Source organism: Gopherus evgoodei, chromosome 3, assembly GCF_007399415.2.
Source record: "Gopherus evgoodei ecotype Sinaloan lineage chromosome 3, rGopEvg1_v1.p, whole genome shotgun sequence".
In the NCBI taxonomy this organism is placed as follows: Eukaryota; Metazoa; Chordata; order Testudines; family Testudinidae; genus Gopherus; species Gopherus evgoodei.
This window is the reverse complement of record NC_044324.1, coordinates 76865738-76890549: the sequence shown is the minus strand read 5'-3', so window position 1 is coordinate 76890549 and position 24812 is coordinate 76865738. Positions and strand designations below refer to the sequence as shown.

Genomic DNA, 24812 nt, shown 5'->3' with positions numbered 1-24812 from the left:
TACAAAATGACCTAGCCCCTGTACGATGCCTAAGATTCAGTATAGTACACAATTAATATTTATATAGGAGACACACAAAGGAGAGTGACTTTATTTTGCATTTCTACTTTTTTCTTCTGACCATAACCAACAGAGAAAGATTTCCCAGCTCCACATAGAAATGGATTGCATTTATGAATTACAGCTTTAAAACACTGTCTATGAGTTGCAAAATGCTGTGAAATTCAAAGGAAGTGCTTCATGCAGCTTTGGCTTAAAACAGAAACCCTTTTGTTATATTCAAGCGTTATTAGTTTTGTCATCTTTCGCACTGAAAATCAGTGGCGCAGAAACACATTTGAATTTACAGAACATACAAGACATCTTGTCCCAGCTCATTTTACAATAGTGATTTCAAGTAAATTACATTTTGCAGATGCCCACAAATACCTTGGTTTCCTGTATGCTGTGTACTCGTTGCCATCTTATCTAGTTTCTCACGAGATGCTGGGCGGGGCTACATTATCCTGAACATTGCTGCCATCATGGGAAAGTTAACTTGCAGTACAATCAGATTTTCGTGCGACCATACCACCATAAACACCACTACCCCCATGAAGTAACCATAAAACTGATATGTTGTTTGAGCTGACCCAAGATCAGACTCTATATGAAACCCCCTTCACTTCTTTTTCTTTGCCAAATCCAATTTAAACATTGGTATAACTGTTTATATTTTTTATTATTACCAGTAATAATTAATATTGTAGTAGCATAGAAAAGCCCCAGTCAAGAGTGAGGTCCTATTGTGCTAAGTACTGTCCTAAAATAACCTGGGATGCAGTTACATGCTCTCTTCTCTCTCCAAAAATGTTCATGGGGCACCTAATTTTCAGACTCCAGCCCTGCATAGACTATTAGGTGGATGTATTGCATAAAGCGCTTGCAGAAGATGCACAGGGCTAGACAGTCACATGTGCATGCAAAATACTAAGTTTGCACATGCACATTCAACAACACACGTCAAACAGATGCACAAAATACAGACAGGCCTGAGTTCTGCAAATCAAGGCCCCATATGTCCGCGGAGGGCCAGAGCAATTTAGCTTTGGGACACTAATGATGTAGCAATGAGGTGGTGATACCAAGACAAGGAAATAGTCTGAAATGAAAACCAGATTCATGAATAAAAACTGATAGGAAGGGCATTTCCCAGCAATTAATGACCAATTGGGAGAACTAAAGCTCTGTGCCTTTAGTCCAGCAGCAGACATGGCAGAATTCAATTTTTATTCTTTCATAATTTTTACAGATCATATCAATATTAGTAAGCCTTTTTCCCCCATTTTTATCAATATAAGTTTTCACAGTTGCAGGAAATTAAATAATTATTTAATGACAGTAGATGTTGAGATTGAAAAAGTGAAAGCTTTATAACTTAAAACACGAATTGTCAACATCACGTCAAAATGTACAAAGTAAATATCCTTTAATCAAACTGTAATCCGTTCTCAAACAGCATTTTTCTTACTTTGTCTGTCTAATTTTGGTCATTATTGCTGGAAATAGGTTTGTCGGTTTGTGTGTGTGTGGGTGTGAAATCAATGTTTACTGATGTATGCCAATAAAAATCAACTCCTTCCAAGCCTGTCAGGAAGAGCCCGAGATCATTATTACTATTTTACACAGTGAAACTATAAACCATAAAGAAATATCAAAATGAATTATGCTTAATGTATTCCACAGTGCCAACCCTGACCATTCAGAAATCATGAATCCAGTCCCCAAAATCATGCGATTGAATTTAAAAAATGAGATTTAAAAAAAATACAGGTTGGATTCTTCATTGCCTTCTGGGTTCTGAGCCTGGAGGGGCACTTGGTTCCTGTTTTTTCCATAGCCACAAAGGCTAGAAACTTACTTTTAAAAAAAAAAAGAAAGCTCAGAGCCTAGGGTGACCAGACAGCAAGTGTGAAAAATTGGGACAGGAGTGGGGGTAATAGGAGCCTATATAAGAAAAAGACCCCAAAATCGAGACTGTCCCTATAAAATCGGGACATCTGGTCACCTTATCAGAGTCCCACAAAATTATGACTTGAGGTGCTATGGCTTTAAGAAAAACAACAAATATTGCAAAACTCACAAGAAAATGATGAGAATGGCAACACTGAGTATCGTAATACTAAAAGTTGAATGGCATACTGCCATGGATGCAATATTCCGTATACTGAAGTTGTTTTTGGTTTTAGACCAAGTGTGACGTCCTCATACTGGGGCTTAAGTGGGTCTCCTGTGGTAATAATAGGCCTTGGGCAAGCCCTCTGGACAGGGTAAGTTACTAGCAGACACTTTGGGCCCGATACTAATACCACTTAACTTGTGTATATCTGGATTAACTCCACTTAACTTTATCATGCATCCATATAGGCTCTGACGCTGCAAATATTTATGCAAATACTTAACTGTGAACATATGCACAAATGTTTGCAGGATCAGAGCCATGATAAGTAAGGGTGAGATCCTCACCCCCCACTCCACCCCCTTTAGACTCATAGACTTTAAGGTCAGAAGGGATCATATTTTCTGAACTCCTGCACGTTGCACGCCACAGAACCTCACGCAGCCGCTCCTGCAATAGATCCCTGACCTCTGGCTGAGTTACTAAAGTTAAAGACTTCACCTTACAGAGACTCCACCATTTACACTAGTTTAAACCTGCAAGTGACCTGTGCCCCACGCTGCAGAGGAAGGCAAAAAACCTGCATGTCTCTGCCAATCTGACCTGGGGGGAAATACCTTCTAAACCCCAATTATGGCGAACAGTTAGACCCTGAGCATGTGAGCAAGACCCCCCAGCCAGACACCTGGGAAAGAATTCTCTGTAGTAACTCGGAGCTCTCCCCATCTAGTGACCCATCACCAGTGGTAGGAGATATTTGCTGCTGGCAGTCTCAGATCAGCTACACGGCATTGCAGGCAGTCTCATCAGCCTATCCCCTCCATAAACTTATCAAGCTCAGTCTCGAAGTCAGTTAGGTTTTGTGCCCGCACTGCTCCTCCTAGAAGACTTCACTCTTCTGATGGTTAGAAATGCATCATTATGCATTTGGTTATGCTAAGTAAAGGGGCTGGAGCCATGCAAAGGGTCCTTAAAGCTCCAAATTCCAGCTAGGGGAAAATTCTCCAGGCAGATACACTCTAGAAGACAATGATAAAGCTGTCTTATGAGGAGCCCTTTGCAAGCCCTGGTATGGGGGGGAATGTTGGGGACTGGAGAGCAGCATGTAGCACTGTGGACATTCTGGACAACGTTGTTGCCTTATAGCCAATCCTGGAGCAGCTGCTGTAACTTACCCTGGCCCCCAGGGCTGTCTTAAGTTTCACAGGGGGCCACTCGACAGAACAGCCCAGGATCAGGAGGGTGCAAGGGGGCTTAAAGCCACTATGGCCTATACTTCTGGGCAGGGGCGGCTCTAGGTATTTTGGCGCCCTAAGCATGGCAGGCAGGCTGCCCTTGGCGGCTTGCCTGCGGAAGGTCCCCGGTCCCGCTGATTCAGCGGCACGCCTGCGGGAGGTACGCTGAAGCCGCAGGACCAGCAGACCCTCTGCAGGCATGCCGCCGAAGGCAATCTGCCTGCCACCCTCACGGCGACCAGCCGAGTGCCCCCCGTGGCTTGCCGCCCCAAACATGCGCTTCGCATGTTGGTGCCTGGAGTCGCCCCTGCCTATGGGGGTGCAAGTTTCGTGCTGTGCTTCTTAGAGGTACAGCACAGGATCTCACCCCATCTGTGTAGAACCACATATAAAGGGATTTAGAACAGAGAGAAATGTTTTTTCTACAAATCCAAGACTTCCATAATAGCAACCTGGGCTATTCCTGAAGTAAACAAACAACTGGCAATATTGACTCTGATTTAACAATGTATTTAATACTGAAAAACAAAAGAATACAGAAAATAAATATTGGCACTAAAAAGAATGAGAATGTCATAATAGTGGGGTTGCCTTAATGCTTGAGGTAATGTGCTTTATTGGGGTCTGAGTTCTAAAGCACACAAATGAGTTGTGCCTTGATTGGTTTGTGCAGACCCTGCTGGTGCGCAGTAAAGCTTTAATGTAGTAGTGGTTTAAACAGCACAACGTTAAAGCACACTGGCAGGGTCTGCACAGACCAATTAATGCACAACAACTTAGTGTGCCTTAGAAATCACACCCCTGCAGAGTGCCTGTATGATTCATTCTTACCTACATATATTATGTTTTGTATATGATGTGAATTTTAAATTTTATAAGAGCACAAGATGGGCATCAGGTGATTATTTATTTAGATTTCTAAACTGATAGAAATACATTACTTTCATTCAGTTTTTTAAACACTGAAAGAGTACTCTTGCTCTGGAAAGTAACTATAATGATAAGAGCCAGCTGAATAATTTATTGCAAATGTTGACTTTTTTTTTCTGGATAATTTTGTGCCTCAATTTTCTATTTGACTAACTCTGATAAGAGTGGCACCCCAGGTTCTATATTTGTCTTTCACTGATTTCCATATCAAATGTGCTCAGCTCACAGGAAGAGGTTTTTTCTTACTATCTACTGAGCAAACTGTACCTGGGATCTGAAAATCATACATCAGTGTGCCCTCAGTGACACCTGTACAACCCTGTTTGCCAGCAGTGGGTTTACACAGGTGTAACTGATTAGAATTGAGAAAACAATTCTATTGATGCATAAAAAGGGCAAGAATCCAGCACACTCTCTCTTAGCTATGTTATCTCTGCAATGCAAGAAGAATTAAAAACAAACATTTATTTTGTTTTCAAAAGTCTACACATATCCCTTGGAATACCCTCAGGGTGCAGATGGGTTGGAGTAAGAAGCTACCATTTTTACACAGTCCTTTTCACAGAGATGTCATTCTAAAAAGCATGTTTGAAACCCCTGCTTCAATCACCTTTTGCCATAAGCCTAGTAAGTAAAATACTGAGAAACTATATGCAGTGTAGTTGTTACATGCTATAATAATAATGAGCATACCAGTAAACAAGCAAATACATTTGTTTATTGTTGGATGCTACTTACTGCAATAAAAATCCTGAGCGCACTTAGCTGTTGCTGAGACAGACCCACTTTCACACAATATTACTTTCCAACATACAATAGCTGAAACTTGGTTTCAATACTGGTGTAAATTGGGTAACCCTTGAAAAGGTAAAGCCAGGGCCGGCTCCAGGCACCAGCGCAGCAAAGACGCTGGAGTCGGCCCTGGGTAGAGCTCAGGAATAGGAATAAAAAGGCTTTGGGGTGTAGAAAAGTTTCCCTGGAACATAGAGTGCCTTCGGTGCCAGACACCCACTCCAGCAGTGAAATCAATCCTGCAGTCTACAGCACTAAAGTTGTAAACCCACAAGGCTCAGGAAATGCAGAGATAAGATCACCTCACTCTGTGCTCCTCTAATCCCTCCCTATTTGCTGTCCTCCTCTCCCTTGCTGGGTAGCTCTTGCCACTCCCCTGCACAGAATTCTTATATGCAAGGGCAGCAGAGGGTCTTCAATTATGTTAGTCTAATAATAGTAGGCTATGGGACACACCACTGGGGAAATATTGATTGGACTAACATGGTTTAACCAGGCTGAAGTTTTAGGACTATTTCATATGGTACTTGTAATAACTGATTAGCTTACATGGGAAAATGGATATGAGAGGTTCTGCAGTGCCCTCTATGGTTATGTATACACTACAAGCTCAGGGTGTGTGTCTCAGTTCATATGCTCGCCTTTGAGCTTACAGAGAAATAATCATTACAGTCACTGTCACATGAGAAAATATATACGTTGCTGAGTTCTCAAATTGACTGCCTCCATCCCTGTCTTATTTTGAAACCAAGTGTTTTGCCTTGTCTACACTGAGTAGTTCTTTCAGTTTAACTTAAGGTGTGAATTCCAGCTGCTACAGATGTACTGGTGTATGAGGGGTATATACTGCACAGTGGCACTAAAAGGCTTAGCTGGAGCTAGAGAGCTTAATGAAGGCACGTGCGTGTATCTGGAGGATGCGCCAGACCCAAGTGAAGACAATGCCCAGCTGGGGGAGGAGCTGAGTGGTGAACATAAGGGAAGGAAGCCTTGATGAAAAGGGGGCTTCAGGGAGAGAAGTAAAGTGAAGTGAAGTTCTGTTCCATTCCTCCTTGACTGCTACAGAGTGGAGGAAAGGCCTAGAGAGAGGCAGAGGTACAGTAAGCCCTGGGAGGAGCTGTGGGAAAGGGCCTGAAAGAAAGCCAAGATAGGAAGAAGTCCAGGGAAGCAGTGAGAAGTCAGGGGGAGCAGACCTTAGCTGTTCACCACAGGGCACCCAGAGGAGAGGAAGGGGGTGGGTTCCCCGACTGGCCATTGGGAAAAGTGACGCTGACACTAGGGGCAGAAGAAGGACTGCTGAATTTGAAGCTGGGCCACCTGGGAGAAAGCCCTGAGAGGTGTTGCTCTGTGCAAGAGCAGGAGGACAACCCTGCAGAGCCTGGGAACGGATGAATAGACAGCAGAGGAGTGAGTCTGGCTAGGGGTGAAAAGTTATGTTTTTCTGAGTTTAGTTTAGTGGACTCTTTGTTTACCCCCATTGGGGTGGGACTAAGCATGATCAGAGCGGATGGCTGAGTCAGGAGAACAGGGGTCTCCCCCTTTCTCCCCAGCCATGGAAGCCCTCAAGATGGAGCTGGGAATGAGGTGGGTCTCTCCCCTGCCATGGCAGCCCCGGGGCTGGGAAGTAGGAGGGTCTCTCCCTCTTTCCCCCACCCGTGGCAGCCCCCAAGCTAGGGCTGGGAATGAGGGCTGTCTCTCCCCGGCAGCTGCAGCTCTGGACCTGGGGAAAGGTGCCTTTTTCTCTGGCTGTCACAGCCCTGCACATCCTACATTTCCCCCACCCCCTCTTCTCACCCCACTGTCCTCTCCCACCTACCTCCTAAGCCCCCCAAGGCCACCGCCTCACCTTACATGTGCGTTTTCCCCAGGGACCTAATTAGTGGAGCCACACTTGCGTGGTTCCACTAATTAGGTGGGTGGCCCTTCATTCTCTTGGGTGCCGCCTCCCAGGCACGCACCTTAGAGGGAACTATCCGCAGATCACCTGAATGGAGCTCGTGTCTGCGGACCACAGTTTGAGAACCTCCTAAAGCATATTTTCTTGTTTCTGTGTACGTGAACTGTGATGTCATCAATGACTACATCATTCTGAAAGGTTTCCTTTTTGTGATTCATTCAAGTGCCTGTTGGATTTTCTTGTCTGCTCTCATTTGGATGATACCTCTCCTCAATCAAAGCAAAAATTATCAGTGCAGTTGCACTTGGGAAATTAGTACAGGGACAAAACATAAAAGAGAACAAATTTTGCCATTACACTGCTCAGATTCTCATTTTATTATGTCTCACCATAGCTTTGGCCATTGCTATGTTGTATTACATTAATAGGTGTTGTTCCAAACCTTATATTAAATCTCCATTGAAGGTGATCTAAAACAACTGGTATCTAGCATCCCAATTGTAACTGTAGGAAAAAAATGCAACGAACGTCCACAGCAACACTGTTGAAAACCACAGTACATTGGATACAGCATCACTGTAGTGTATTAAGTTGCTCCCCATAGGAATGTGCTACTTACAGTGACTACTTATGGCTGCCAGTCCTGATGCTCTGAGTGGCATGGTAAGGGGACAGGGAACATAGGTGGTTGGATAGGTGTGGGAGTCCTGGGGGGCCTGTCAGGGGCTGGGGGTGTGGATAGGGGTCAGGGCAGTCAGGACAGGGAGAGGGGGGGCTTGGATGGGGGAGGTGGGGTGCCAGAGGGAAGGATAGGGATGGAGGCTCCGAGAAGGGGCCGGTCAGGAGACAAGGAGCAGGGGGGGTTGGATGGGTGGGAGATCCCAGGAGGGGGTGGTCAGGGGACAAGGAGCAGGGGGGGATTGGATGAGTGAAGGGTTCTGAGGGGGGCAATCAGGGGCTGGGAAGTGAGAGGGGGAAGATAGGGGGCAGGCTGTTTGGGGACGCACAGCCTTCCCTACCTGGGTGTAATGTTCCATCTGCTGGCTCCTGCCAGCTGGGTTCCTGGTTGCTGGCCCCGCTCAGCCCGCTGCTGGCCTGGGGTTCCGTTCACCCAGGCTAGCAGCAGGCTGAGTGGGGGCGGCTGCTGGGACCCCGGCTGGCAGCAGCGTGCCGCCTTTGGCACGCGTGCTGCAGGTTGCCAACTCCTGCCCTAATATATTCTCTTGGACTCTGGTCCAAAGCCCATAGATGTCAATGGAAAGACTCCCCCTGACTTCACTGAGTTTTGGGTCAGAGCTTTGCTGCACTGTGGACCCAATTGAGCAAGCACTTAAGCAGGTACTCAACTTTTAGTGTGCAGGTAATTCCAGGTGAAGTCAATGGAACTACTCATTCAGCAAGGAAATGTGTTGCATAAAGACACAAAAAAATGATCCCTTCCCCAAACACCTTAAAATCTTGTTTGTATGTCCTTCAGGAGATGTACTGGTAGATTCCCGATGATCAGATACCCTTTTCAATACCTATTTTGAATTGCATCTTAAATTAATTGAATTTCCTCTTTGTACATCACATGAAAACTGGTTTTTATTGGGAGCATCTGACATTTTTCCATTGCCCATCATCACGCCAAATGATTGGTGTGACAGGATAAAGGAGACACAGATTACTCTAAAAAGCTTGTAAAGTAAATTGCAGGGTATTTCAGCCTCTTAAAGGTGACCTGAAAATGTTTCATTAACTCCCCTGCACAAACCTTACCAAGCTCAAAATTACATTCTGGATGCTCCAGTTGATCAGATCAGAAGGGGCATTCAGCACGTAATTGATTTTAAATGCATCTTTCTATTTCTTTTTGTGCCATTCAAGACCATTGTGTAGCAGCAGCTCACACTTTGAATGACTCCGACATGTAGTGTGACGATGATGTTACATCAGATGTATGTCTCCTACAGGATTACAGTGCCAGCCTACTAGGCCTTCAATCATCCAGACTTTCTGCAAAAATGCAGGATTTTGTAACCTTTTAAAATATATGTTATACAGTCCTGAGAACTTTACCAGGTAGCACAGTTTTTCAATTCCATCAACCACAGAACTCATACAGGCTCTGTACTGCATCGCACAGCAGGACATTATTTGGCTTAAGAACTGGCAATCTGCACTGGTGCTGTCCATCACAAATCATTTAGAAGGAGTGCGTAGGTGGAGTGAATTTTAAGATGATGCACATTATTCCCATTTGGTGGGAGATTCAAAAGTGCTTATCGTCAACCTGATTCTGCTCCCATTGAAAAAAATGGTTAATTTCAATAGGAGCAACATAATTTAGCCTCCATATTTTCATCTGAGTAAGGGGTAGTAGTGTAGTGCCTGGTACTTTGGAGATACCAAAGAAGAGAGAGGCCTCAAAGATCTGTCTGCTCAGTTGCCTGAGGCAGAAGAAAGGGCCAGATTTACAAAGATATTTAGATGCCTAGACCTGCAGATGGTGCCTATAGGGATTTAGAAAATCACCTAACTAGTTAAGGTGCCTAATTCTCATTGATTTCAATGGGAGTTAAGTGCCTATCTCATTTAGGCACTTTTGAAAATCCCACCAGGCATCTATGTACAGTCTCTTCAGGCACATAAATACCTTTGTAAATCTGGCCACTAGGTGGAGGCAGCACACACTAAAAATCCTGTTTAGTTGCAATTGCCAGTAAGCAAATAGTAACACCTGCCATCAGCCCCAGGAGAACAATGAGCCTAAAGCCCACTGCTGCCAGGATGGGGCACAGAGCCACAAAGGAGCAAGTAGACTATCAAGCTTGGAGAGGAGGGCTGCTCCAGGAGAGGGCTACATAAAGACCCACTGAGTAAATATAGTTATGCTTATTCAGACTTTATTTTGTTCTGTTCCTGTTCTCATCTGCAATGTGCCACTAAAAATCTGCTTTTATTTTAAGCCATGAGTGCATAGGACTGGACTAGATGACCTCTCAAGGTCCCTTCCAGTCCTGTCATTCTATGAATTTATTTAAAATCACTAGAGTTGCGTGTGGAGACTGGATTTTCAAAGCCATTTCAGAGATTTAGACACACATTTGTGTCCAAATCCTCTAGTCAGCTTTGTAAATCTCAGCTGGAGCACAATTCAGTTGTGAGGATCCGTTAAGGAACTGAACTTGGAGCTCAGAAGAGGCTGAATCAGAAGCGAAGCAAGGGTTTTAATACCTGATCAAGGGCATCAGAAGTTGTGAGCTCATACCATGAAGGGCACCATGAAGAAGCTGGCAAAAGCCTGTTTCAGCAAAGGGAAAACCAAATGACCCAGAAAGTGTTAGGTCTTGTTAAATGCCCAAAGAAGTTTGTGCTAGGATTACAACTCAGATCTTATAAAACCAGCAGGCTTTGCACCATAGTATACCAAAATGACAATCTTTCACCTTTGGAAATACAGAGGATGGCAGTTCATTGTTTAGAACAGTGGCTCTGACCTGAAGCAGTAGCAGTGTTGATGCAGACACAGTGTTAATTCCTTACTGAAAAGGAATTAAATTGCCTGCAGCTATGCTTGCTCCTTAAAACTCAACATCACAGTTTACCCGGCACACTTTGACATGTTCCTCTGACCTGAGGACTTTATGATACCTTTTAGCTCTGGAAACATTGTTGCTTTTATCCCAGACTCCCACCAAAAGAGAAATTGTTGACATACAGACACTTGAGATTAGTGGAATTGTCAGGTGCTGAAGTCTGTACGACATATCAGTCAGTAATCGACAGCCTGAAATGTTAGAAATTGATGCAGTAAGACAATGCTTTTGAAGAGGCCTTTGCTTGTCAGATTAGTATTGAGAAATGACAACATTACTGAACCTTAAAGGATGTAATATTACCAAAAGAGGATAATTGATACTAATGCTGCTACCAAATGGAACATCTGAAAACTGCTCATTAGTTGGGTTTTTTTGTTTGTTTTTGTAGTTAGGAACAAGTCTTCATTTTGTCATCACTTCAGCACCTGAATGATTCCATTCATCTCTCAAGTGTCTGTGTTTTCAGTGTTTGTTTCTCTCCTGGTGGGAGTTAAGGGAAATAGTGGCAATATTTCTAGAGCAAAAACTAGCATACGAATTGGAGTTAGCATTCACAGGTCATGGGAATATGTTACAATGGGTTTTAAGGAGAGAGTGTGGCCACAGGAGAGGGAATTAATTCTGTTCATTTCTTATGGGTACCTGTTTACAAGGAGTGCTTCCCACTGTTTCAGTGAGGGAGGTTTTAGTTGAATTCCATGATCGTGTCAAAAAGCCAACTATTGACAAGAAGTAGTGGAGCCCACCTTACCTTGACTGAAGTATCAAGTGCCTTAGCTGATGCCGGCCTGAGTGGGCTATTGTCATGGTCACCCATAGCATGAACAACCTGAGCACAAGGAAGGTGCTGCCAGCACTGCTCAGTGATCTCGTGGGGGGTGTCTGGGTAGTGGGGAAAAGTGGCCTTGTTTCTCCTTGCCCCACTGAGCAATGGGAGGTGATTACAGAGCTGTTTTTGGAGAAGTGCCCTCTGCAGCTGGTAGTTGTGCCCTCCACTGCTCCTCTGGAGGCTCCTACCTGTTTGTGGTCTCCTCCAGACACCACTTCCTGAGGGAGAACTGTTAACTACCAGTCCGACAGTAGCTCTGAATAGCTGGATAACCCATTTTCAGAAGAGTGAGCACTTTGGAGAAACTTGTGACAATGCCTGTCTAAATTCTGCAGTGAATAGCATTGAACTGCTAATTCTGATCTCTGCAGGAAGGGGTCCTCTGTGTGTGTACCCTGCCTCCTCTCTGCAGAAGAGGCTGCTAAGGTCCCATCCACTCCTCCTCTCATCCCCCTCACTCCCTGCAGACAGTTTTCGGTAAGGTTCAGGCTCCATCAGAAGAAAGGGGTAGAGTCAGGTCAGAGGAGAGGGGACATGCACATTGTCCCACCTCCAGCTTCATGTTCTTTCAGGCAGAAGGCTGTATTAGCTTTTCCATTGAGTTCTCTTCTGGTCCCTCAGAGCCATCACAGCTAAGGAGGAGTTCTTGGCAGCATGGATTAATGGATCTACACTGCTGGGAAAGAGGAGGCTGCCAGCATACAGAGCCTCCAAAATAATGGACTTAGGCTCCCATGGATCCTGGGAGAATCTGGCCCTAGCTATTTAGGGTCCAATCCTGCATTCCTTGCCCATCCCAAATCTCTTTTGAAATCAACTGACCCCTAAAATCCAGTGGCCTTTCCCTATCAGACTCTAGCAATTCCAAAGTAAATGAAACTTTAAGCCTATACATTTTCAGCATCACTTTAAAGTTCATGCTGCATTAATTTATCCTGTGATACATATATAGCCATAATGTACATAGAAGCTTTCTTCTTCCTACCAATAGCTTAAGATAGTATCTAGTATCTAGCCCAGAATGAAAACTTGTTGCTATAGCTGTACTAGCTAGTAAGGTTCTTCAAAGGCCAATACATAAAATGTGACTTTCTTGCACTGACAGCTTATGCACTATCTGCTTAAGATGCCCAAAATAAAAATTACTTGCATGATTTGCTTATTGACGGTAGTGCATATCAATGTAAAATTCAATTTCCAAGAGAACATATATAATAGACTGAAGACGGGCTTTGGTAGCGACATCTGCTTGGGGTTAAATATACACAGCCTTTCTTTAAGAACAGATATCACATGCACACAATATATAATGGTTTTAAGGTGACATCTATAATATCTTTTGGTTTTCCTAGTATAATGCCCATTGTGTGCCTAGCTGCAAAACAAAAGCTCAGATATGAAATTATGGAAATTTTATTACTGTAAATGCCACCCTTGTATTAAAATCATTCCCTGCTATGGTGTTGCTGAGAAGACTCTTGGCTACAAGTCTAGCTCTGATAGGACTATTTTACCTTGGCTCTTAATCTTACAGGAACCTCGTATAAAATAGCTGGTTAGAACATGCATTTCACTAGAAACCAAAGGAGAACAGGTAAAATGAAGCTGCATTGCACATTAAAAAAAATGAGAAACTCATTTTAAACTCTCTTTACAATAGGGTTTGGAGTATAAACTGCAATGCCACAATCACAGGTGTGCTGGCCCCTCCTACTTCTTCCACTTACCTTCCTTTCTAGTTCCCTATAAGCTGAGTACATGCAAGCCCTCTGGCACTCTGTGAAAAAGAGGGTTTGTGGGCTCCCTGTTTTGAATCTCAACATCATGTTGCTCAGTGGAACAAGAAGTGGTTGTGGGCCTCTATGTTCACAGATGTAGGGCAGGGGAAGGCAGGATTGATGTCACCTGGTCTAAAATATATCACATCAGTGAAGGTACATGTGAGGGATGTATATTGGCCTATTAATTGTCAGGACATGTAGTTTGTATCAGATCTTTGCAATCCAGGGAAAATGAGCTTGTCAATGAAAGTGTGTGCAACAAGATCTTCAAATCTGAATAGACCTGAAGGAGCTTGGGCCCATTGTCACGGAGTCACCGGGCGATGCTCCGGAACTCCTCCCCACCAAGCCAGGCAGGACTTTGGGGAGCCTCCTCTCCCTTGGAGCAGACTTGTTCAGGGCAAGAAGCTCACATGTCTTCACCTCCTGGGTCTCTCCTTGGAGCATTCAGCATCCTCTGCCCCTCCGTGCGCTTCCCACAGCGAGTCCACCCCAGCGGGGTCCTGGGGAAGCCACCGGGTCCTGCACCCCCACTTTGCAGTCAGACGTGACTCTTAGCCAGCCAGTAAAACAGAGGTTTATTCAATGACAGGAACAGGGTCTAAAACAGAGCTTGTAGGTACAGAGAACCGGACCCCTCAGCCGGGTCCATTCTGGGGGTCAGTGAGCCAGACCCCCACGTCTGCCCTCAGCCAGCTCCAGACTAACAACCCCCCCTAGCCCCTCCTCTCTGCTCAGCCCCTCTCCCGGTCCAGGAGGTCACCTGATCCCTTTGTCCCCAACAGCTTCAGCTGGCACCTTTGCAGAGGAGGGGCCCAGGCCATCAGTTGCTAAGAGACAGAGTGTCAGGCATTTAGGTGCACTGGCCCTTTGCTCTGCCAGATACTTAAGAACTGCCATGGGGACACTGAGGCACCAACACAGTATTCAGAGAAAACATTAAGAACTTTCCCAGTTTGTCACACCCACATACATCTAAACTCCCCAAATTATAAGAAAAGATGTACAGTGTATTAAAAAAGCCAAGTTAATAATCTTACCATTAGATCTATAAAAGTAGTTACGTAAGGAAAGCTAAGCAATTAGAGTTAGGGAAGATATAATTAGCAATAGCATATTCCTCTTCCAGTGATGCACTAATAATTCAATCTAGTATTTTTAGAGCTGCCTTTAAAGATACACTAATAGTTTGCCTCAGTATTTTTAGAGCTGCCAAAATACTTATTGGCTCCAGTGGACATTCTGAATGCACAAGCATGCAGGAGCAAACCTAGAATCACATATGGCAGCTGTGAAGTGGGTAGGAGGGACGTAGTTGGCCAAATTCACTATTGGCATAATAAAATATTTCTTGTTATTAATATACTGCTGTGAATGGACTGAGTCCCTAGTCTGTCCCGAGTCAGTGTCTGAACTTGCTCCCTTCCTGGATTTTGGCTGCTTCATCGGGAATGCAAGAACAATAACACAATATAAACCTCAGCCTGAACTTCCTCTCTGAGCTGGCCCTAGGATTTCCATCTGGGACTTCCTCTTCTCTGTGAGAGAATGGAGCTGCACTTGCCACGAGTCAGTCATCAACATTTCAACAGCTTTATGCAGGTTTCTTCTGACATGTGTTAACAGGGTAGGACAGCAGAAGACTATCCTGTTACAAGTACCCAAATGTGTGTGAGATCCTTACAGACACTAAGAAGATGTGGTCCCTGAATGAAAAAGTTGCACACACTAATGCCAATAGTGAATTTGTTTCAGTGAGTATCTTGACCATTTAAAATGTCCAAATCCCTTCTAAGAAGGGTATTTTTATACAGATGACATTTCTATATAGCTGAACTGCTTTTATTTCTAACTTGGATTTTTTTTTAACTCTGTGAAATGCTTTAAATTAGATTTTTTTTTTCAGTCAGCAGTATTTCTGATTTTTAATATCTTGTCCACTCCCCAAAACAGAGCAGCTGGGAAAAGTGGGGTGAGACTTGAAAGGGATCACAGATATATTCTGGATCCCAGATATATTGTTGGTGAGTGGAAAATAGAAGTCAGCTTAATAATGTTCCAATTTTAATTTTAGAGGGGCTCATAGCTTCCTTTTCAGAATCAGGAGATTTAGAAATAAATGTTACCTTTTGGACCTGTCAGCTTTGATAGTGTCTAAACAGGTTGGGACTCACCACCCACAGCACCTCCTGCTGGTGATTTCAGGAATTAGCTCAATTCCAGTGGAGCGCCCCCTCCTGGTGGTGTCCCATCCATTGTTCTGCCCTCTGCTCTTCACTGCTGTTGCTGGACCCGCATTGCTCCTTGCTCAGCAGCGTCCTCTTTAAGGCCGCTGCTCTCTGGCAGTGTCCCTTAGTCCATCGGGACCCCCTTCCGGGGATTGGTGATCAGCAGTCCTCCACTCTGGCCACCATGTGCAACCACACACCCCAAAGTCTAATCCCTCTTGTCAGGGATTGGGCATAGTCTATAATGGCCACTCCCTACAGCTAATGGCTGGGTGTACTGCAAGGAGGAAGGGGGAGGACCCAGGCCCACCCTCTACTTTGGGTCCGAGCCCAGCGACCCTCTGGCATCAGCCTCGCTGTCCTCTTTCTTTCCCCTCCTCTGTCTGCTCCCCTGATCCACTTCTCCTATGGCCCCTTGCACCCACTAGGCCCTTCTCTTCAGGGCCTGCAGCCTGGCAGCTATGGGCTAGAGCCGCCGAGCCGAGCCGAGCCGAGCCGAGCCGAGCCGAGCCGGCCCGGCCCGGCCCGGCCCGTCTCCCCCTTGGAGTCTGACCTTCCCCTGTCAAAGGCCTGGGACAGACTGACCACACCTGCTCTGGGCAGCCTTTATATATGGGTGATCCTGGCCCTGATTGGTTCCCTCCAATCTGGGCCCTGATTGGCTCCCCATAAGCCCTTTTCTGATTGGCTCCTGGGCTGTGCAGGCTCCCTGGCCTGCCACAGCCCATCCTCCCAGGGAGTGGGGCAGTCTGCCCCACTACAGTGTCCCTTTAAAATTAGATGTCGGGTATTTAGATTGTTGACATTAATTTATGACTGGTATTTGTATACAGTGAAGATTAATTTTACCAAATAAGAGATCTCCTGGGATAGATCATGTAGGAAAAACTGCAGGAGACAATTTACTGGCTTTGCTTGTTGACAGCAAGAAATCCTGTAGTAGTGGGGATGGAGATAATGTTTTCCTTCCCAGGGAGTGGTCAGCAACATGGTCCTCCACACCCTCATGTGTCCTAAGATCTGCAAGGAAAATCCATTGTCTATGTTGATGGTTTGCTGCTTCATGACAGTTCCTAGAACCTCGGTCAGTACTGCTCTGTATGCAGCCAGGCTGGCAATACTGTCCCATATGTGCCTGGTCTTTAGTTTGTCAAGAGCTTCTGAATGTGTGGAGTAGAAATTAATGCTTATAGGATTAGGATTCAGGACCTGGTTAGGCAAAGCACTTAAGTGTATGCTCAACTTCAGGCATGTGAGCAGACCTATTGAGGTCAATGGGACTTAAGCACGTGCTTAATGTTAAGCATGTACTTAAGATACATATTGAGGCATGAAGTATTTCTCTGTGGATTTGTCATAGGATGATGTATAGTGTTGCCAGTTCTCATGATTTCATTGTCAGTCTTGTGATATGTGTTGTTTTTTTAAAGCCCCAGCTCCTGGAGTCATGTGACTACATGATAATCTCAGCTTTCTTTTTTAAACGTGTCAGAAAAGATTGAAAATGTGAACCCTAGGGGCTCAAAAACCAGAAGGTGAATAAAAAGAAACCAAAATGTATTTTACCTTAAAACACTCATGATTTTTGGAGTCTGACTCATGATTTGTGAATACAGGAGTGGCAATATTGAATGTAAAACAAATAGTTGCCAGTCCAGATTCTGCCGTATATATCCATATCCCACTAAATCCATAGATTCCCTTCTGCCCCATTCTGTGCTACCATGAAATGATCCCCAGAGTGTCTGAGGAAGTGGGGGATGATGTTCATTTTGGGCCTTTGGACTTAACAGATTTTGGACCATTTTTGCATGTCATTCTTCATCTACATATTCCTTCATGGCTCAAGTGGATGATAGGGCTCAGAAAGTACATGTCTACCCTGATATAACGCTAGCCGATATAACACGAATTTGGATATAACGCAGTAAAGCAGTGCTCTGGGGAGGCGGGGCTGCGTGCCCTGGCGGATCAAATCAAGTTCGATATAATGCAGTTTCACCTATAACACGATAAGATTTTTTGGCTCCTGAGAACAGTGTTATATCGAGGTAGAGGTGTACTTAGAGCAATGGTATCAGTATTTTCACCTGCGGCACACCATTCAGCTATTTCACTTTTGTTGTCTTGGCACCTATGCTGGTAGGGATGCTCAATTAAAGGAAAACTGCCACTTATTTTTCATATTGAATAATCACTTCATCTAGGTATAAGAATAGGCAAGCCACCACTGGAAAACAAAATGGAATAAAAACAGCTCAAAGGAAATTGCAATGCAGCCTGCTGGCTAACTGTGGACTGATGGCTTGTCCCCTGTAGTTTGTGACCAAAGTAGTATTTTGCAGCAGCTGAATGGATGCAAAGCTAGAGAATTTCACAGTGCTTTCAAAGGGGTGGCCATTAGCTATGCCATTATTATCCTCTCCTGATGTCTCTTTCCGAACCCCTTGGTGAGAATAATAAACAAAGCCATTTGTACTGCTTGGAGCAAAATTCAATATGCAGGACTTTTTGTGTGTCTTTCCACCTTGTATTACTTTTAGCTATTATCTGGTTTTGTGCCCATTCCATACAGAAGTGTCTATGTTGTCTCTGAAACCCTATGTATTACCTATATTCGATAAATATATAGTATGAGTACAATGTGAGAAATGCAAGTGTTAGTTTAGAATTCAGATATAGTTATTCATTGTTCTCTTTCTAAATACGGATCCAACACATTATTTTTACAACTTCTAGCAACCTTATATTCAACAATCTTCTAACCATTCTCTCAAAATGCAGCAAGATGACAGTGGCGCTGTTCAACTATAATTATCCAGGCTGACAAGCCGTCCTTAACACATGTGCCCTTGAGTGTTCTTGCAAGGTAAAACTGACATGACATTCCATTGCTTCATGGCTGGGTGACTCAATTAAGAGGATCTCAGTGTTCCCCTTAACTTGGAGTTAGCCGACTCTTTTCGGCTACGGGTGTTACAAATTCAGCATGATCGAAGTGCAGTCTCCTCACACCTCCCATCTCACAGGACCACCGACTTTGGAGATGGAAAGGACAAAACCTATTAGATCATGGAGCCTCCCTCCCTGCCAGTGAGGAACTTTCACACTTTCAGTAGCATTTTCTCGGTTGAGTTTTAGATGCCACATTAATTCCACGAATCCCGCCTCACAAATCAAAGCATAAGGCTAAGAACATAAGGAACTTTATAGCAAGTGAAATGTCTTGTGCTGAAGGCTCTCCAGCTGTCAGACAACCAGCACACCCCCCAACGCTGCCTGATTACACAGTGCTGCTGTATCAACTGTTTAAGCCACGATCCGAGATATATTTTTTTACAGTAACCTGCTTGATATTACACACCCTGCGTGTTACTCACCTTCGAAAACCAAGGCTCTTCAAGGCTCCCGCTGGCTTGAGTCGCGCTGCTTTCATCACAACCCCATGATCTGTTTTGCTGTTAAAGTGACATGTCCTCTCCTTGCTGATTTCAGCTCAAGTCTCCCAAAGCCAGATCCCTCCAAGCAGAACCTCCCAGGATCTTCTAGTTCTGTAGCAGTCCTAGGAGCGAGGCATTGCAGCAGCAGCGGGTGCAGCCCAGCAGCTGATGGAGCTTCCTACAGCGAGTTAGGTTTTTGGAAGCCTTTTACATCCACTTGGGAAGTAGCAGTGTAATCTGATCCCAGTCTCTGCTGGAAAAGGGAGCCAGCTGCCAAAGGGGAGGGGACCGAGGGGCGCAAAAAGGCAAAGGAGCGGGAGGAGGAAAGGGAGAGGTAGTGTGGGTATGTGAGTGCCAGCGAGGAGAGGAGCAGCGAGCTGGGGCGCTGCTGGTCTGACTTCTCTCTAGCTGCTCAGGCTGCGAGGAGAACTGCCAGGGCAGCCTGTACCAGCTGCTGCCAGTCCCACCGTGGGCACTAGGGGGCAGCGCTTCCCGTCCAATACGGGTAGGAGGAGAGCGGCAGGGCCAGTCCCGGGTTAATCGCTGATGCCTGCACAGAGCCGAGCTGCCCAGGGCAGAGAATGCAAAGCTCCCGCTTGAATCTTTGAGCAGCGCAGACAGAGAGGCAGGTTTTTGGTTGGAGGGGAAGATAAAAGCAGGGTCCTGCCAGCCCCTACCCCAACCCCCTCAATTCCATTTCTTAAGTCAGTAACAGCCCAGCTGCTCTGAGTGCACCCAACAACTCCAGTCCCCCTATGCAAATCCATGGTTGAGTGACAGCAGGATCCTGACCACTTTGGGGATCCCCTCTCCCCAAATCCACTGCTTCAACGGGGAACGAGTTTAGCCACTCTTGGTCCAGCTACATGAGCTGCACACAAATGCATTATCTGGGTCCTGCTAGATTTTGACTCTCTCCCCCAAATTGGCATGCCTAAGCCACAGACTGTCTCTAGCCATTCCTACTGCCTCTTAAAAACTTGGACCCCCTCCTCACAGCAGTACCACAAGAACTCTGCGCTGGCATCTGGATCCAGCCAAATTTTGGTCCGAAACCTGGAAATTGTAAATTAGGAACCATCAAAATGAGAACAAGTGTTGCTTTTACTATTAAACAAAAGAAACAGAAAACTGGACCCTGACACATCCTGGAAACTTTGATTTGGCACCTGTATCCTGCAAATTCAGCTGATTTTTGGCTGCATACTCCCCAGTTTTCCCATCTAAACTTAGTATCTGTGCCGCTGTTCCGAATCCTCCAGACAGGGCGTGTCTAGGTAAGGAATGATATCACTGGCAAAAACAACAGTTCAGTTGAAGGGTTGGCAGAGTGAGTGAGTGAAGAGTGAAGAGCAGAAACAGGACTCAGGGTATGGCAACACTTACAGCTGTACAGCGCTGGGAGTTACAGCTGTCTTCCTACAGCTGTGTAGGGAAAGCGCTGCAGTGTGGCCACATTTGCAGCATTTGCAGCGCTGTTGAGAGTGGTGCATTGTGGGCAGCTATCCCACAGAGCACCTCATCCCATTTTGGCGCCGTGGGTTGTGGGAAGGGGTCGGAAGGGTGCGGGTCATTCTGCTTCCTGTCCCAACGCCCCGTGGTGCATCGCTTCACATCCCAGCAGTCACTGTTTTTCCGTCCACATTTGGCGCCATTGTGAGTCTCCCAACGGTTTCTGTGCAGCGCGATTTCTGTGGGAAATGGAGCCCGAGCTGCTGAGGACTTTGCTGATGAGTGTCGCCAGCATATCACGGTTGGCAGTTGAGCTATTCCTTCAGCTCCAAAATGACAGTGAGGAGTCCGACGATGATATCGAATCACCTGATGCGCGTGACAATAAATTGCTTTTGGCATTAACAGAAATGCTCAGCACCGCGGAACGCCACTTTTGGGCTCGGGAAACAAGCACTGAGTGGTGGGATCACATCGTCATGGAAGTCTGAGATGACGAGCCGTGGCTGCAGAACTTTCGGATAAGAAAAGCCACTTTCATGGGACTGTGTGAGGAGCTCGCCCCCACCCTGCGGCGCAAGGATATGAGATTGAGAGCTGCCCTGTCAGTGGAGAAGCGGGTGGCTATTGCAATCAGGAAGATGGGAACTCCAGACAGCTATCGATCGGTTGCGAACCAGTTTGGTGTGGGAAAGTCGACCGTTGAAATCATGTTGATGCAAGTTTGCAGGGCCATTAATCGCATCCTGCTAAGAAGAACCGTGACTCTGGGGAACATGCAAGACATTCTGGATGCTTTGCACAAATGGGTTTCCCGAACGGTGGAGGGGCAATAGATGGGATGCATATTCCTATTCTGACACCACCCCACCTAGCATCTGAGTACATTAATCGGAAGGGGTATTTCTCTATGGTTCTCCAGGCGCTTGTGGATCACCGTGGGCGTTTCACTGACATTTACTCAGGATGGCCTGGAAAGGTGCATGATGCACGTACCTTTCGGAACAGTGGCCTGTTCAGGAAGCTGCAGGCTGGGACTTTTTTCCCAGACCAGAAGATCACAGTAGAGGATGTCGAAATGCCCATTGTGATGCTTGGAGACCCCGCTTATCCATTAATGCCTTGGCTCATGAAACTGTATACAGGGAAGCTTGACAGGAGCAAGGATCGGTTCAACTACAGGCTGAGTCAGTGCAGAATGACTGTGGAGTGTGTTTTTGGCCGTTTAAAAGGGTGCTGGCGTTCTCTTTATGGGAAGCTAGACTTGGGAGAAAGCAGCATCCCTGCGGTTATATCCACGTGCTGTACCCTCCATAATATTTGTGAAGGGAAGGGTGAAACATTCAGTTAGGAATGGACCTCCGAGGTTCAACGCCTGGAGGCTGAATTTGCACAGCCAGAGAGCAGGGCTACTAGAGAGGCCCAGCACAGGGCTACAAGGATTAGGGATGCCTTGAGGGAGGAATTTGAGGCTGAAAGCCAACAGTAATGTTTGGTGCCTTGCACAGGAGTGAAGTGCAGTGGTTACAATGATTTGCAGTGCCTGTTTTTTTACTGGGCTACGGTATCTTACACTTTCTGCAATGAAGAACACTGTTTTGAAAGCCACGAATTCATTTGTTGAAAAGAAAATAACTAAAAGGGCAGGGGGGTGGGGTGGTGAACTGTACAGTCAGAGGTTTGAATATGTCCTGTCTGGAGTGCTGTGCAATGACTGCTGCACTTCAGGATGAAAATGCTCCATGGTGATGGGGGTTGAGTGCAGAGGGTAAGGGTTGTAGTTCTCAAGGCTGGTAGGTGAACGTACAGGTGTTGGGGGCAGCTGCTGGTGGTAATAACCTGGATGCTGGAGAAGGGAGTTTAGAGCTGACATTGGGGCACAAGGGAAAGAGCTTTGGGACTGGGAGGTGGGGGTGGGGCGCACGGTAGTGCTCTGCCTGCATGGCTACGAGTGACTGGATACAGTCCGTTTGGCGCGCCGGGATGCTTATCAGCTGCTTGGTGCTTTTCTTCTTAGCTACTGCCTTTCTCTTTCCCTCCAGTGCTGCATTTTTTCCCTTCATTCCTGGAGTTTTTTACTCTCTCTGGCAGACTGATTCATAACTGCTTTCACCATATCTTCTTTGCTTTTCTGTGGCTTCTTTCTCAGGTTTTGTAGCCTTTCAGCAGTCTCTGATCCAGCCAGTGCGGTATTCAAGGACACTGTTATTAGAAAGACAAAAATTGAAACATTTAACAGAGAGGCACCATTGTGTATAATCACAGTGAAGGAGTTTACAGTATCACTTTAGCATACTTTCCATGTACCAACCAGAGCACAGAGAACACACAGCAGCGAAGAAATGGTGAGTAACGGGGAATGAGTGCAGGAGTTAATTAATCCTGGAAGATATCTCGCTGCTGCGGGTCACCTGGGAAGGGGGACTGATTGGGTCAGGGCTGTACTGGGGTTTCATTGCATTGAGGAAAGCAAAGTGCTGCAGGGGGACCTACACTGAACACTCTCCCAACATTTTCCACAGGAGTTAATCCTGGAAGATATCTCGCTGCTGCGGGTCACCTGGGAAGAGCAGGAGGGTCTTCTACAGCAATGCGGATTCCGCCCTGGCCCCTATGTAGCTTGCCTGTGTGCAGCAATGGTCCCCCCACCCCTCGTGGCACAGTGGCGCAGACGCGTTAGCCTGACTGGGACAAGGACCACGGTGGCTCTCCCTATAAACTTGCACAAGCGCATTGCCCACGCTCTGGCAGAAACTTTTGAAGAGATTACCGAGGCCGATTACTGCGACGTGATAGACCACATCAATGGGCTATTCCACATCTATGCATGCATGCAGCCTTAACCCTCCCTCCTCTCCCGAAACATTTCCACCCTGAAAATAAAAGCTGCTTACCGGGAACCCCCGCTCCTCTGATTCTCCTTCACCAACAAGTTCCAGCTGCTGTGACTGGCTACCTTCCTCCTGGCTTGAGAAGAGCTCCTGGCTGCATGCCTCTTGGGACTCTGGGGTGTCTCCCTCCACACCAGTACCCTCACTCTCGGTTTCCTCCCCCTCTCCCTCCCTCTCCTTTCCCTGCTATGAACTGTCCATCGTGATCTTCAGATTGGCAGTGGGGTCACCCCCAAGCATCGTGTCCAGCTCCTTGTAAAAACGGCAGGTCGTGGGGGCAGCACCCGAGCGGCGGTTTCCCTCACGGGCTTTGCAATAGGCACTCCGCAGCTCCTTTACTTTAACCCTGCACTGCACCGCCTCCCGGTCATGGCCCCTTTCCAGGATGGCCTTTGAGATCTGCCCGTAGGTATCGTAATTCCTACGGCTGGAGCGCAGCTGTGACTGCACAGCTTCCTCACCCCAAACACTGATGAGGTCCATCAACTCACCATTGCTCCATGCTGGGGCTTGTTTGGCGCGTGGAGGCATGGTCACCTGGAAAGATTCACTGATTGATTGCACTCCACACCTCATTTGGCGCGTGGAGGCATGATCACCTGGAAAGATTCACTGATTGATTGCACTCCACACCTGGCTGAGCAAACAGGAAGGGGATTTTTAAAATTCCCGGGGCATTTAAAGGGTGGGTCACCTGAGGCCAGGGCAGTAGAGTGCGAACTGATGAGCAGAGTGGCTGAACAGGCATTCTGGGATACCTACCAATACCCCGGAGGCCAATTACAGTGCTTTTGGTGGCCACGCTTGCGGAGCAGCGCTGCATCACCAGAGCTGCAATCCTTATACCCGAGGCAGAGCAGGAGTATGGCCAGCACTGCAACTAGGGAGATGCAGCACTGTATGTGCCTTCCAGGTGTGGACAGTGAGTAAGTTGCAGCACTGGTGGTGGGTTTACAGTGCTGCAACTCTCAAGTGTAGCCAAGCCCTAAACTTAGTATCTATGCCGCTGTTCCTAATCCTCCAGATAGGGCGTGTCTAGGTAGGGAATGATATCACTGGCAAAAACAACAGTTCAGTTGAAGGGTGAGTGAGTGAAGAGTGGCAGAGTGAGTGAGTGAAGAGTGAAGAACAGAAACAGGACTCAGAGGCTGAATTGTGCTCAGCTGAAGTGAAATCAGTGGAAGCTGATTTGTATTTGAGAATATGACCCATTTTTAAAAAAAATGTGTTCTAGCACAGGCTAAACAAGATTTCTAGAGTCAGTGTGTAAACCAGGCTAAAGCACCTAAACAACATTGTTAGATCCCTTCCTGGACTAGCATCTGCTTTAATTTTTTAAAAAGTAGATAGGAAAGATCAAATTAATAAGAACATTAGGTAACATAGCTATACTTATAATAGCTACAAAAATAATAAGTTTTTTATAAGAAAATAACTTTGTATTCATGTTTGATAAGAATAAAAACTGTACCTGGAACAAAAATGCCCCTTTACTTTGTAATTGAACCAATGAGTAATGCCTGCTTTGTTTTACTCAGCATATTTTTTTGTGCCTGTACAGTTTTCTAAAAAATGATTTGGAGCTATTTTAATTT

General features: G+C 45.9%; 1 protein-coding gene across 1 annotated transcript in view; it reads right to left on the bottom strand.

Annotated features, from left to right (window-relative positions):
- The window catches only part of HTR1E (5-hydroxytryptamine receptor 1E), a 38752-nt gene extending 19486 nt beyond the window's left edge, over nucleotides 1-19266 (bottom strand). The window contains exon 1 of the mRNA XM_030554216.1: nucleotides 18815-19266. The gene's annotated coding sequence lies outside the window, so the exon portion shown is untranslated. The remainder of the gene's footprint in view (nucleotides 1-18814) is intronic.
- Between the last annotated feature and the right edge of the window lie 5546 nt (nucleotides 19267-24812).